Here is a 12,606-nt window from a genome sequence, read left to right on the forward strand (position 1 = left end):
CTAGAGGAATCTTTTCAAGGAAGAAACTAGATGCATCACACTTCAGGATATTTGGGTCATCAACTTATTGTCATGTTTCCAAGGAGGCAGGGAAAAAGCTAGAGCCAACAACGAAGTCGGGCATATTTTTGGGGTACACAAAAACACCTCACAACTATCATGTGTACTTTCCATACCTTAGGATGACAGTGGTCAGAAGGGATGTGAAATTTGATGAGGAGAAGGTAATGAGATGTTCTGTTGAGAGGGAGATTCGGTTGCAGCCTGATCAAAATATTTTGGATCCAAAGGAAGAACCTCATGAATTTGTGGAGAAGCCACAAGCAAAGGAGTAGAGAGTGGAGACATCCACTCAAGTAGAGACATCTAGAGAAGGAAGGAAGCGAACCAGGGAAGATCACATATTATTGCATGATGTTAGAGAGTATGTGGGAGCACCCACATCACACGCAGCTAGAGGAGGTCACCAGATTGGTACATTAGCTACGTGGCTTTGATGAGTGAGATTGTAGAGACTGAGCCATCCTCATTCAAGGAAGCTGTAGAGAAACCAATATGGGTTGATTCTATGGTAGACGAATATGATTCCATCTTCAGAAACAGTGTTTGGGAAGTGGTCCCAAGACCAATAGAGAAATCAATAGTTGGTTTGAGATGGCTTTACAAGGTAAAACATGCAGTAGATGGAAGAATATAGAAACACAAGGCTATATTTGTGGCTAAAGGGTTCTCTCAAGTTGAGGGAATTGACTATGAAGAGACCTTTGCACAAATAGCAAGGTACTTATCCATCAAGTCAATTCTAGCACTGTCTGCGTAGATGGGGTGGAAGATCCACCAGATGGATGTGAAGGCAACATTCCTCAATGGATTTATTGAGGAGGAGGTGTATATTGAGCAATTGGAGGGGTTTTAGAACTTTTACATAGAGTCACATGTGTAAAGACTCAAGCGATTGTTGTATGGACTCAAGCAAGCACCCCGGGCTTGGTACACTAGGATTGACAACTATCTCTCTGTGTTGGGCTTCACCAAAAGTGAAGCAGATGCAAACCTTCATCACATTGTGATTGAAGGTAAATTATTGATTATTGTGTTGTATGTCGATGATTTAATTTTAACAAGTGATGAGAAGTTGATTAATTCTTGAAAAGAGGATTTTGCAAGAGAATTTGAGATGAAGGACATGAGACTCATGCATACTTTCTTGGTTTGAAAGTGTGACAAGGAGATGGGGAACTGTTTGTCTCACAAGGAAAGTATGCCAATGAGATATGGAAGAAGTTCCACTAGCAGGAAATTGGAGGAAAGAGGATGCTACTTCATGTGAAGTAGTGGAGGCTACCATTTATAGGCAATTTGTGGGTTCACTTATGTATTTGGTGAATACACGACCAAACATGTTTTATGCAATTAATCGGCTTAGTCAAGCAATGGTTAAGCCAACCAAGCTATATTGGAAGGCAACAATACATGTGTTGAGATACCTAAGAGGCACTACTCAATTTGGTCTTTGGTACAAACGAACAAAGGGAGCAAAGCTACAAGGCTTCACAAATACAGATTGGGCATCCATCAAACAGGAATTTCACATCAGAAGGAATTTTCAATGTTGGGTCAACAACGATTTCTTGGTATAGCAGGAAGAAGAGACCTATGGCACTCAGCTCAACAGAAGCATAGTACATGGCTGCAAATCAACCAACATGTGAGGCAATCTGGATGAGAAAGATTCTTGTTGGGTTATTTGGTTAGATGATGGATCCTACTATGATTTCTTGTGATAATCAGAGTTGTATCAAACTCTCTAAGAATCCTGTTTTTCACGATCAATCCAAGCATATTGATATCTAGTATCACCATCTACGAGATTGTGTGTAGAGGTAGATTAAGTTGTTGCAGTACATTTCGACAAAGGAACAAGATGCAAAATTTTTGACAAAGGCTTTATCAAGAGGCAAATTCGAGTTCCACATGTGCAGGATGGGGGTGGTTGATAATCCCTTTCTTGCTGAGAGGGAGTGTTGAAAATGCAACAAGAAAATCTAGTTTTGACTTTGCCTTGGTCAAACTAGATTAAAATTCAAATTTCTATTTCAGTAGAATACTTAGAGGCAGTTAACTGAGGTGACATGGCTCTTGTCACTTTGTTGACTCAGTGAATTCGAGTTGGGGATGCTTGAGTTCAATTATACATGATTGATTTCTAATTTGAGCAATCCATTTAAGTTAATTTGAGTTATTGTTAGTTTAACCATTTCTAACTATCAAAAGAACTAATGGAGGTCAAGTTGTGGCAATGGAACATAAACCACACTTAGTGATCAACCAGGTAATGATCAATCAACCCAAAATAATTGTTGCATGCAGAGAATTTGATTTACCTAGTTGAGTTAGAGATTCCAAGGTAGTGTACTATCAAGCGTAGCATATTCCCATGTGTACAGGTGGTGCATGCAGTGAAAGATTGACCTAAGGCGATTGCAGAATGCATTGGTGTGAAATTACTAAAAAATTGGGGAAATTTCCCAATGGAACAACACAAGGAAATAAGATCCTGGGAAGGCTTGAAATTGGCTAAGTGTTGGGCCAAGTTCATTTAGTCAGATAGAGGGATAAACTATACACTTGCAGGGTGCGCTAAGGCTTGAGAAAGCATTGTATTTCTTCTATATTCTCTGATTAATGTAATATATATAGTAAGGGGTTTTGAGCAGTTGCTTTCCCCTATATAAATCTTTGTGCATGTGTGATGTTTCCTTTTTCAAGTTTATGTTTCTTGTTTTAGATGGTGAATTAACTTCCACATATCAGTAGAGTAGCTTCAGGTCTTGTGATTTAGTAAATTTCATGAGCATTATCGAATCTACACATTAATTTATACAGGCGATCCATTACCAAGAGATTATGGGCATCATAGCCTATGAAATGGTGTAATGTTCGAGGTCTGCAACTAATGGGTGCCTCCTTTAAAAGGTAAGTGTTTAATTTTATGTTTATGTGTTTTCCCTATGCATATTTATTTATTTTCACATGTTGTATATGAACTATAATTTAAATGATGTCGACTATGCATTTATGTTCCTATACATGAGAGCATTGCATAGTAGAATGCATTAGATATGCATGACATATATTATAGGAATAAAATTTGAGGGAAATTTTCATAAAAATCAAGTTAGAAAGGTAGTGATACACCCCGATGGGTGACTGGGGGTGTTGTAACTATTTTAGATCGTTCTCAAAAGCAATGGCTTTAACATGACCACTATGATTTTTTAAATGCAATTACACAAATAGATGGGTTAGGAAATCACCAAAGTTCTTTAGGCAGTCAATATTTGGAATGAGATCAATGAAAGTAGAGTTGTAGCTATTAGGCTACATTGATGGATCCACTCCAAAACTCTAAGAAGGTAATCCCCTAAAATATCATAAAAATCCTCAAAGAATTTGTAACCCACCCATCCATCCCTAGACTCTGTCCTTTTTGGAAAGATTTTATAATACCCAATAATTTCTTCAAAGGCACAGGTTGAGATAAGTCCACATTTTCATCTTCCTCCAAAAATATATGAAATATTTCTAAAACTTTGAGCACAATTGTAGTGTCCTTGTGGAAAAGAGCCTTGAATAAGTGCTCGAAGTGGTTAATCCCCAAATTTGCAAGATTTTCAGAACCTTTGAAAATATTTATTCTCTCATTGACCATATCCCAAACAATATTAACATTCTTCCTATGATTGACAAAGTTTTGGAAGTAATTTGTATTTTAATCCCCTACATCTAGCCACAAGGCCCTGTTTTTCAATCACCATTCCCTTTCCTCACCTAATAATAAATTGACACATTGTTTCTATAATTGTTGAAGATGAGTCATCCGATCTTAAATTACTAAATCAAATGAGACTAGTTCTAATTCAATATCTTTGCAATGGATTTAATGATTATGCCTACGTATTTTGGCACATGATGTTAGCTTATCCTTTAGTACCTTCAAATTATGTGCAAATTAAGCATAGACGGGAACTCCAAAATTTGCATTGAAAGGAACCCATGTCTCCAAGACCAAATTCTTGAATTCCACATCTTCCCCCAACGTGGATCGTCCTTGAAGGGGAAGCTATATTGCAATTCACTTCTACCAAATTCTAGATAGATAGGGAAATGATCTAAGATTCGGACCTTACCAGGACTTGTTTTATATTAACCTGTGATGGGTAGTAGATATTGATGTGTTATAAATATGTTAAGTCTCTTAAAGACTATGGCTCCCCCAACCCTATTATTTGTCCATGTGGGAACCACCTCAATAGGATCCAAGTCCATCCAACCAACACTTTTGAATCGATCATTAAAAAAATCACCATTATATCCTCTAGAGCATGAAGTCACAAAATTTCATATCTACCAATTGTGAAATTGAGGATGCCCCAATAATTAAATTATCCACAAGTAGACAAATATTTAAAAAAACTATCTCCCATGATTTCTCTTTATCATCATAGGGCCCATAAAGATTCAAAATGTGAAAGTCCATATCTACTTCCCAACTATGGACTGTAAGGACCACCCTGGAAAGAACTCAAAAGAATTAAACAAGGTGAGAGTTTCTCGAAAACCAAATATAGACCCATTAAAATCGATGCCCGAGCACTGCCAATCCTTGATTTATTTTCCAAGGCATTAATAATGGAGTTGATGCAACCCATAATTTCTTGTAGCAATGTAATGTTCAAAGATCAAACTCAATCAACCTTTTGAGGGATGAAATTTTGGGCTTCCTTCCTAACCCCGTCACATTTATAGACAATATTTTCATGGGGAACACTCGATCAGTTTTTCCTAGTTATGAGTACCCATGAAATTAAGTTTAGTTAACATTAATGAGTTTCCCTCAAAGTCGTCTCTTAAGCAATGCACATGGTAGAATTATGACCAACCTTTATAGGTCTCGTTTTCCACGACAAATCCTACCATAAATCTTGTAAATATTGAAAAGAATTTCAATTTTAGGGTCTGAGAAGATAAGGATCTTTGCAATTGGAGGTAGAAGAATTTGAAGGGCATGGAATAACAATAGATGGGGCTTTTGAAAAAGGCACTCTTATGCCAACCCTGTGATCAATAATGAAGGCTAACACATCCTTCACAAAGGATACATTATGCTCAACAAGACGAGTAAGAGAAGGTTGAACATTGTAAGTAATGGAGATACCAATGGAGTAATTAGGAATGGAGGAATATGGAGTGATAATCTTACTCAACAAGTTTGTAGGTCGAGAGGAAGAATCCATACCTTTTCTAAGGCATCCCATTAAGACTTTGTAATATCCAAGTAATCAAATAGGTTCATTTTTTTAAACTTTACCTACTCTATTTCCTTTAATATAGAGGTAATTGGGACCAAAGTGATGCACATGAATAAGTCCCCTCAAGAATTCTTAGAAGGGTATTCATTTATATGTTGTCCCTGTTGGCATTATGAGTCAGGTTTGGCGTTATGGCACAGGTGTTGTCCTTGATGGCAACTCACTCAAGTGGCAAAACACTATTCAAGCTCTCAAAATAATAGAAAATGAGATACCCGCAGGTGCCCCGAACAAGAAGTGCAGACATACCCGCAGGTTCTCTGAACAAAAGGTGCAGACGTCAAATTTACCCACTTCCATGCAGAAAAGCGCGTGCACGTGGGAAATTTTATGATTGATCCATGGTATTTAGTCTGCAGTTTTTGATCCTATGGTTTTGGTCCGTGGTATTGCATTCAAAAGAGTTGAACCCAAGTATTGATTCCTTGGTATTGTTTCTCAATGGTTTTGGTCCATGGTTTGAGAAAGGCCTAGACTATAAAAAGGGAACGAGATCATTTGGCCCATACACTTGTGAACATTGAATATCTTAAGATCTGAAATTTTGGTGATCGATTTGTGAAGCTAGATCTAAATCAAGGAGAAAAATGTGAATTAAAAGGCGGATCTATTGATAGGTCGAGGTCTCTTTGGCGCATGATCAGATCTATGAATTCGACAAACTGGGGTACAATTGAGGACCATTAAAGTGTTTATATCCGGAGGTCCGCAGGCGAGATACGGCTCAGGTGCGGAGGTACGCAGTCCAGTAGACGACGCAGGTGCGGAGGTGCGCAGTCCAGTAGACAATGCAGGTGCGGAGGTGCGCAGTCCAGTAGACGGTGCAGGTGCAGAGGTACGCAGGTACACAGTCTAGTAGACAGCGCAGGTGCGGAGGTATGCAGTCCAGTAGATGACGCAGGTGCGGAGGTGCGCAGTCCAGTAGACGGATCAGGTGCGGAGGTGCGCAGTCCAGTAGACGGATCAGGTGCGGAGGTGTGCAGTCCAGTAGACGGATCAGGTGCGGAGGTGCGCTGTCGAGTAGACAGAGCAGGTGCGGAGCTACGCAGGCTAGACACAGCAGAAGTGCGGATATTTGCATGTTTCTAATGGTGAAGTTGCAGACTTTTATTGAAATATATGTTGGTTGCGTTTTGTCTATTGCTGCAGAATTTCAGGTTTAGAATCTGTGTCTCATTACTGGTATTGCTTTTCTAGTTACTGCATTCTGAGAAGCTATTGGTTGATTCATTAGTTGATTGTAAAAGGAGATTGGTTGATTCACATGTACTTGATGATTATTTAATGATTCATTGATCCAATCTGAAAATTTATGAAACGTGGTCCCTGGAGGAAAAGAAGTAGGTCAGCACCTACGTACTAGTAGCTCAACTAGTACAAGAGCTAAGGGGGTTGTAGCTCCCTTCCAGGAGAGTCTGGAAAACGAGAGAGGGTTGTAGCTCTCTGTAGGTTGCAACCTGCGTACTGGTAAAGGACTGCACCAGTACAGAATCATTGTAAAAAGAAGTTTCTAATTGAAAGAAGATAGATACATATTGTAGCAGGTGGTTTTCACCCACATTGGGTTTCCACCTTATATCTGGTGTTCTTTGGTGTGACAATCTGTTTTTCTTGTTCTTGTTCATTATTATATGGTACTAACATACAAATTAATGGTCAACATCTGAAGAATAAATTGAATTATAAATCTGAAAGGTATAGTGAAAAGAATTTGATAATATTGATTCACCCCCCCTCTCAGTATTATTTCCAACAATTGGAATCAGAGCAAGTCCTTCTGAAGAAGCTTGATCGCTTGAAGGAAGATCCATCATCATGAGCAACTACGACAGAGAAGCATCGATAAGGCCACCAATTTTTTATGGGACCAACTTCGCCTATTGGAAGGTAAGAGTCACAGCATATCTTCAATCTCTTGGTACAGAAGTCTGGGATATCATAGATACAGGGTACACTTTTCCATCCACAACTCCTACAGATTTGGCTCGTAAGAAGCAATATGAAACAAATGCAAAGGTTGTCAATACTCTATTGGAATGTCTATCTCAATTATAATTCGTCAAAGTTATGTAGTATAAATTCGCAAAAGAAATATGGGACAAGATTGTTCTGAGCTATGAAGGAGATGAACAGGTAAAACGAGCAAAACTTCAAACCCTCAGAATTCAGTATGAAAATCTCAAAATGCACAATGATGAAAGTGTGGCTAACTATTTCCTTCGTGTAGATGAGATTGTTAATTGTATGAAAAACTTGGGTGAAGAAATAGAAGAGGCTGTTGTGGTTGAAAAGGTTCTAAGATCTTTGTCCCCTAAGTTTGAATCTAAAGTTTTTGCAATAGAAGAAAAAGAGAATCTACGAAACCTTACCATGTCACAGCTGCACGGAATTCTGACTGCTTATGAAATGAGGAAAGGAGAACCATCAGACAGAAGAGAAGTTGCATTCAAGGCTTCAGGCAAAGGAGATTACTATGAGTCAGGACATCTATCAGAAGAAGACGAAGAATCAAATTTTGTCAAGAAACTTCAACGGGGTGCTGGAAGATTCAGAGGTAAGTTACCTTTCAAATGCTTTGCCTGTGGAAGAGTCGGTCACTATGCTGCAAAGTGTCCTCATAAAGATAAGCTTGATAAAGGTAAGGAACCTGTCAGATGGAACAAGAAACAGAATGTAAATAAGAAAAGCTATTACACTCATGAAGACAGTGATGGACTTTCAAATAGTGATGAAGATGAACAAGGTAAAAATTATAGACTTTTAATGGCTTTTGAATATGATGATTTCATGGATGCTATAGATGAAGAAGGTCTATATGAAGAGATTTCTAAACTCAAAATTTGTTTAGAAGAGAAAAATATGATTATTGATACTCTGCAATTCCAACTAGCTGTAAAAGAAAAACTTCATGAAAAATTAGAATGTGAAATTGTTGGTCTTAGAAAAGAGATTGAGAAAACAAAAGCTCTTAATCTTAGATTTGTTAAAGGATCTGAAACTCTAGATGAGATTATCAATGTGCAGCGTTCTCCACTAATCAAGATAGGTCTGGGATATAATGAAGAAGCATCTCAAGCGCAGCAACCATCCACCTCCAAAAGTTATCTTGATGCAGAAAGGAGGAGTGAGAAAAGGTCAAATAGAAATCACCAGGTAAATCAGGGACAATTTACCTCAAGAATGAACAAAGACTACCAGGTAAATCAGGGGCAATCCACCTTAAGGATGAACAGAAGCTACAACCAGCCACAGGTAAAATCTTCCCAATTTTCCTCAAGAATGGATGTCAATAGAAACTACAATCGGTTGGTTGGTAGATTTGATAATTGCAGGAGTTTAGTCAATGGACAATGTTTTTCTTGTCATAACTTTGGTCACAAAGCAGCTCAATGTGTTTCCTATAAGACAATCATGACTAGAGAAGCTCAAAAACAAAGAAGTATGGTTGGGATCACGAAAAGAACCTACAATAACTTTTCTGCCCTTGAGAATGAAATTGAATGTTCTATTTGTAACAACTTCGGTCATGAAGATTTTGAATGTAGGAGCAAGTTTCGGCAAACAAAGGAACAAGCCTCAAATGCCAAAACATGGAGAATAAAAGAACCGCAACCAGAAAGATGTGGTATAGCCTTATATGCGGAAGGGCAAGAAAATCAATGGTACATCGACAGTGGATGTTCGAAACATATGATGGGTGATAAAGAAAAACTTCAGTCATATAGTGCCTTAGAGAAGGAGAAGAAGGTCTCATTTGGAAATGACACCTCTGCGCTCATAAAAGGTAAAGGTTCTGTTCAGTTGAAAGAAAAGGTCAAAGTTGGAAATGTTATGTATGTTGATGGGTTAAAGCATAATTTATTTAGTGTCAGTCAGATGTGTGATCAAGGAACACAGGTAATATTTCGATCAAATGGATGTAGTGTTCACGATCTTGATATAGAAAAAATAGTGATCAAAGGCATAAGGACTCCAAATAATTTATACGTATTCAAAGAAGGACAACATTAATGCTATCTAAGCAAGAACGATGAACACTAGTTATGGCACAGAAGATTGGGGCATCTTAGCTTCTCACAGATAAGAAAAGCATGTAAATACTAGGCAGTTCGTGGTCTTCCAGACATCAGAATTCCAGACAATACAATTTGAAAATCGTGTCAGTTTGGTAAGCAAACCAAAATTAACTTCCCTGAGAAGGAAGGATCAACTAGCAGGCCATTTGAACTTGTCCATACTGATGTATGTGGCCCATCTAGGAAAAGGTCACCTCGAGGAGAAGAATATTTCATATTATTCATTGACGACTTTTCCAGGATGTGTTGGATAGGACTTATGAAGCACAAAGACGAAGCCTTTGAAAAGTTCAAATCATTCAAAGCCTTGGTGGAGAACGAATCAGATCACAAAATCAAATGCCTCAGGTCTGATAGAGGTGGGGAGTTTACCTCGAATGAATTTTTCGATTTTTGTGAAGAACATGGAATAAGAAGGGAATTCTCTACAGCTAGGACTCCTCAGCAAAATGGAGTAGTGGAAAGGATGAACAGAACGGTTCAACAAATGGCTCGTGCTATGCTTGATGAGTCTGGAACTCCCGCAACCTTCTGGGGTGAAGCCGCATTTGCTGCAGTTGTTATTCTCAACAAGACAAATATCCGGGTGAACAGCACTCAAACTCCTCATGAGCTCTGGTATGATGAGACTCCTTCACTAAAACATTTCAAAATTTTTGGAAGCAAATGCTATATTAAAAATAATGATGAAAATCTTGGCAAGTTTGAACCTAGAGCAGATGAAGGCATTCTCCTTGGTTATTCTCCTCATAGCAAAGCATACAAATGTTACAATAAAAGGCTTGGAAGAATTGTCGACAACATTGATGTAGTGGTGGATGAAAAAGAAAACACTCCCAGGCAGGTAAGATCTGAAGACTTCGAAGATGGTGAGGACTATCCATCAACATCAAATCAGATTCATGATGAAGAAGAAACCCATGAGGCACCAGAAGAACAGATAAGGATAGAAGATAAGACTCCATCTAGGTACGTTCAAAAGAATCATCCAGAATCTCAAATTTTGGGGCAGAAAGAGGCAGGTATACAAACAAGAAGAACAATTGCAGAAGCTTCAAGCTATTTGGCATTACTCTCCTCCACTGAACCACAAAATGTAAGAGAGGCATGCAAATATGAATGTTGGGTCAAGGCAATGGATGAAGAACTTGAACAGATTGAAAGGAATAACACTTGGGAATTGGTTCCTAGACCAAAAGATAAGAATGTCATAGGGACAAAGTGGATTTTCAAAAATAAACTAAATGAAAATGGAGATGTGGTTAGAAACAAGGCAAGACTTGTTTGTAAAGGATATGTGCAACAAGAGGGCATAGACTTTGAAGAAACCTTTGCACCGGTTGCTATACTTGAGGCTATAAGAATGTTCCTTGCTCTCTCTAGCTTTCAGAAGTTCAAAGTATTTCAGATGGACGTAAAATCTACCTTTCTGAATGGAGACTTGAATGAAGAAGTGTACATTGAACAACCAGATGGGTTCATACTTGGAAATGATCCAAATCTTGTATGCAGGCTCAAAAAGGCTCTCTATGGTCTTAAACAGGCTCCTAGGGCGTGGTATTATCGGTTGGATAAATATCTTCATCAACAAGGTTTTATAAAAGGATCAACTGACAGCAATCTATATATAAAGGTTGATAATGAAAAGTTGCTAATACTTGTTGTGTATGTAGATGATATCATCTTTGGCAACAATGAAGAAGACATGAGTCAAAAGTTTGCATCGGTGATGCAAAAGGAGTTTGAAATGTCCATGCTTGGTGAGCTCACATATTTCCTTGGCTTGCAAGTCCAACAAAACAAAGACGGTATTTTTCTATCACAAACCAAGTATCTCAAGCAGATCTTGAAGAAATATGGGATGGAGGATTCGAAACCAGTATGTACCCCTATGGTGACAGGATGCAGCCTCAGCGCGAATGATGAATCAGCAGCAGTACATCAACCAACCTATAGATCCATGATTGGTAGTCTGCTCTATCTAACAGGCACCCGACTAGACATTATGCATGTAGTGGGAATAGTTGGAAGGTTCCAGGCAAATCCAAAGGAAACTCATCTTCAGGCAGTTAAGAGAATCTTCAAGTATCTTCAAGGAACTCAAAACTATGGTTTATGGTATCCTAATAGTACAGACCTCACACTTCAAGCATACACAGATGCGGATTGGGCAGGGAGCGTGGATGACAGGAAAAGCACTAGTGGTGGTGCATTCTTCATGGGTCCTAGATTAGTATCTTGGTTCAACAAGAAATAAAGCTCTATTGCATTATCTACCGCTGAAGCAGAATATGTAGCTGCTGCATCTTGCTGCACAAAACTCCTTTGGATGATGCAAACATTGCAAGACATGCAAATCACTTGTACTCCACCTATCTCCATCTTCTGTGATAATACAAGTGCAATCAGTATTTCAAAGAATCATGTCATGCATTCAAAGACCAAGCACATACCAATTAAGTATCATTTTCTTCGGGAACAATTGCTTGAACAAAAGGTCAAGTTGGAGTATGTTCCCTCTAAGGAACAAGTTGCGGATATTCTCACCAAACCTCTGCCCAGAGAGACCTTTGAATACCTCAAACAAAAGCTGGGGCTAGTTGATGCATCATCTTGTTGTTGAATCTTATCTGTTTCAGAAATTGTTGGTTGTACGTGAGTTTCATACGGAGTATACGCGTACATTCACTGGTTTATGGATTGGTCAAAGACCAAATGGCACAGGTTCATGGGGAGCATATATTCTTCTAATAATGCATTGTTGGCATTATTGTAGAAGATCATGGAGGAGCAAGTATAGAAGGAGAACATGGATGTTGATCTGAATATTGCTGCTAATGTTTTGTCTCTATGTCTTATATTTCTTTTGCCAAGGTCATGTAACGGCCTGTATCTGGGATGAATGATATAACGTACTTGGTTGTCATATGTAAATTTCTGATGTAACCCCACTTGGTTGGGTGGATGATCCCCACTTGGTTGGGTGATGAATGTATGTATAGAGTCTTTTGGTGATAGGAAGGTCATTTATGGTGTATGGTGGATTATGGTTCTTCTTGAAGAAAATTTCTTTTGCAGATCTGGCCTACAGTCAGGGGGAGCACGATCAGCACAGCTGAGCAGAGTTTTTAGCATGTTCTCAGGGGGAGCATAACCCT

The sequence above is a fragment of the Pinus tabuliformis genome, chromosome 1_1 (genome assembly GCF_031772625.1).
Source record: "Pinus tabuliformis cultivar Carrire ecotype Pingquan chromosome 1_1, CPIR1, whole genome shotgun sequence".
NCBI classification, from domain to species: domain Eukaryota; kingdom Viridiplantae; phylum Streptophyta; class Pinopsida; order Pinales; family Pinaceae; genus Pinus; species Pinus tabuliformis.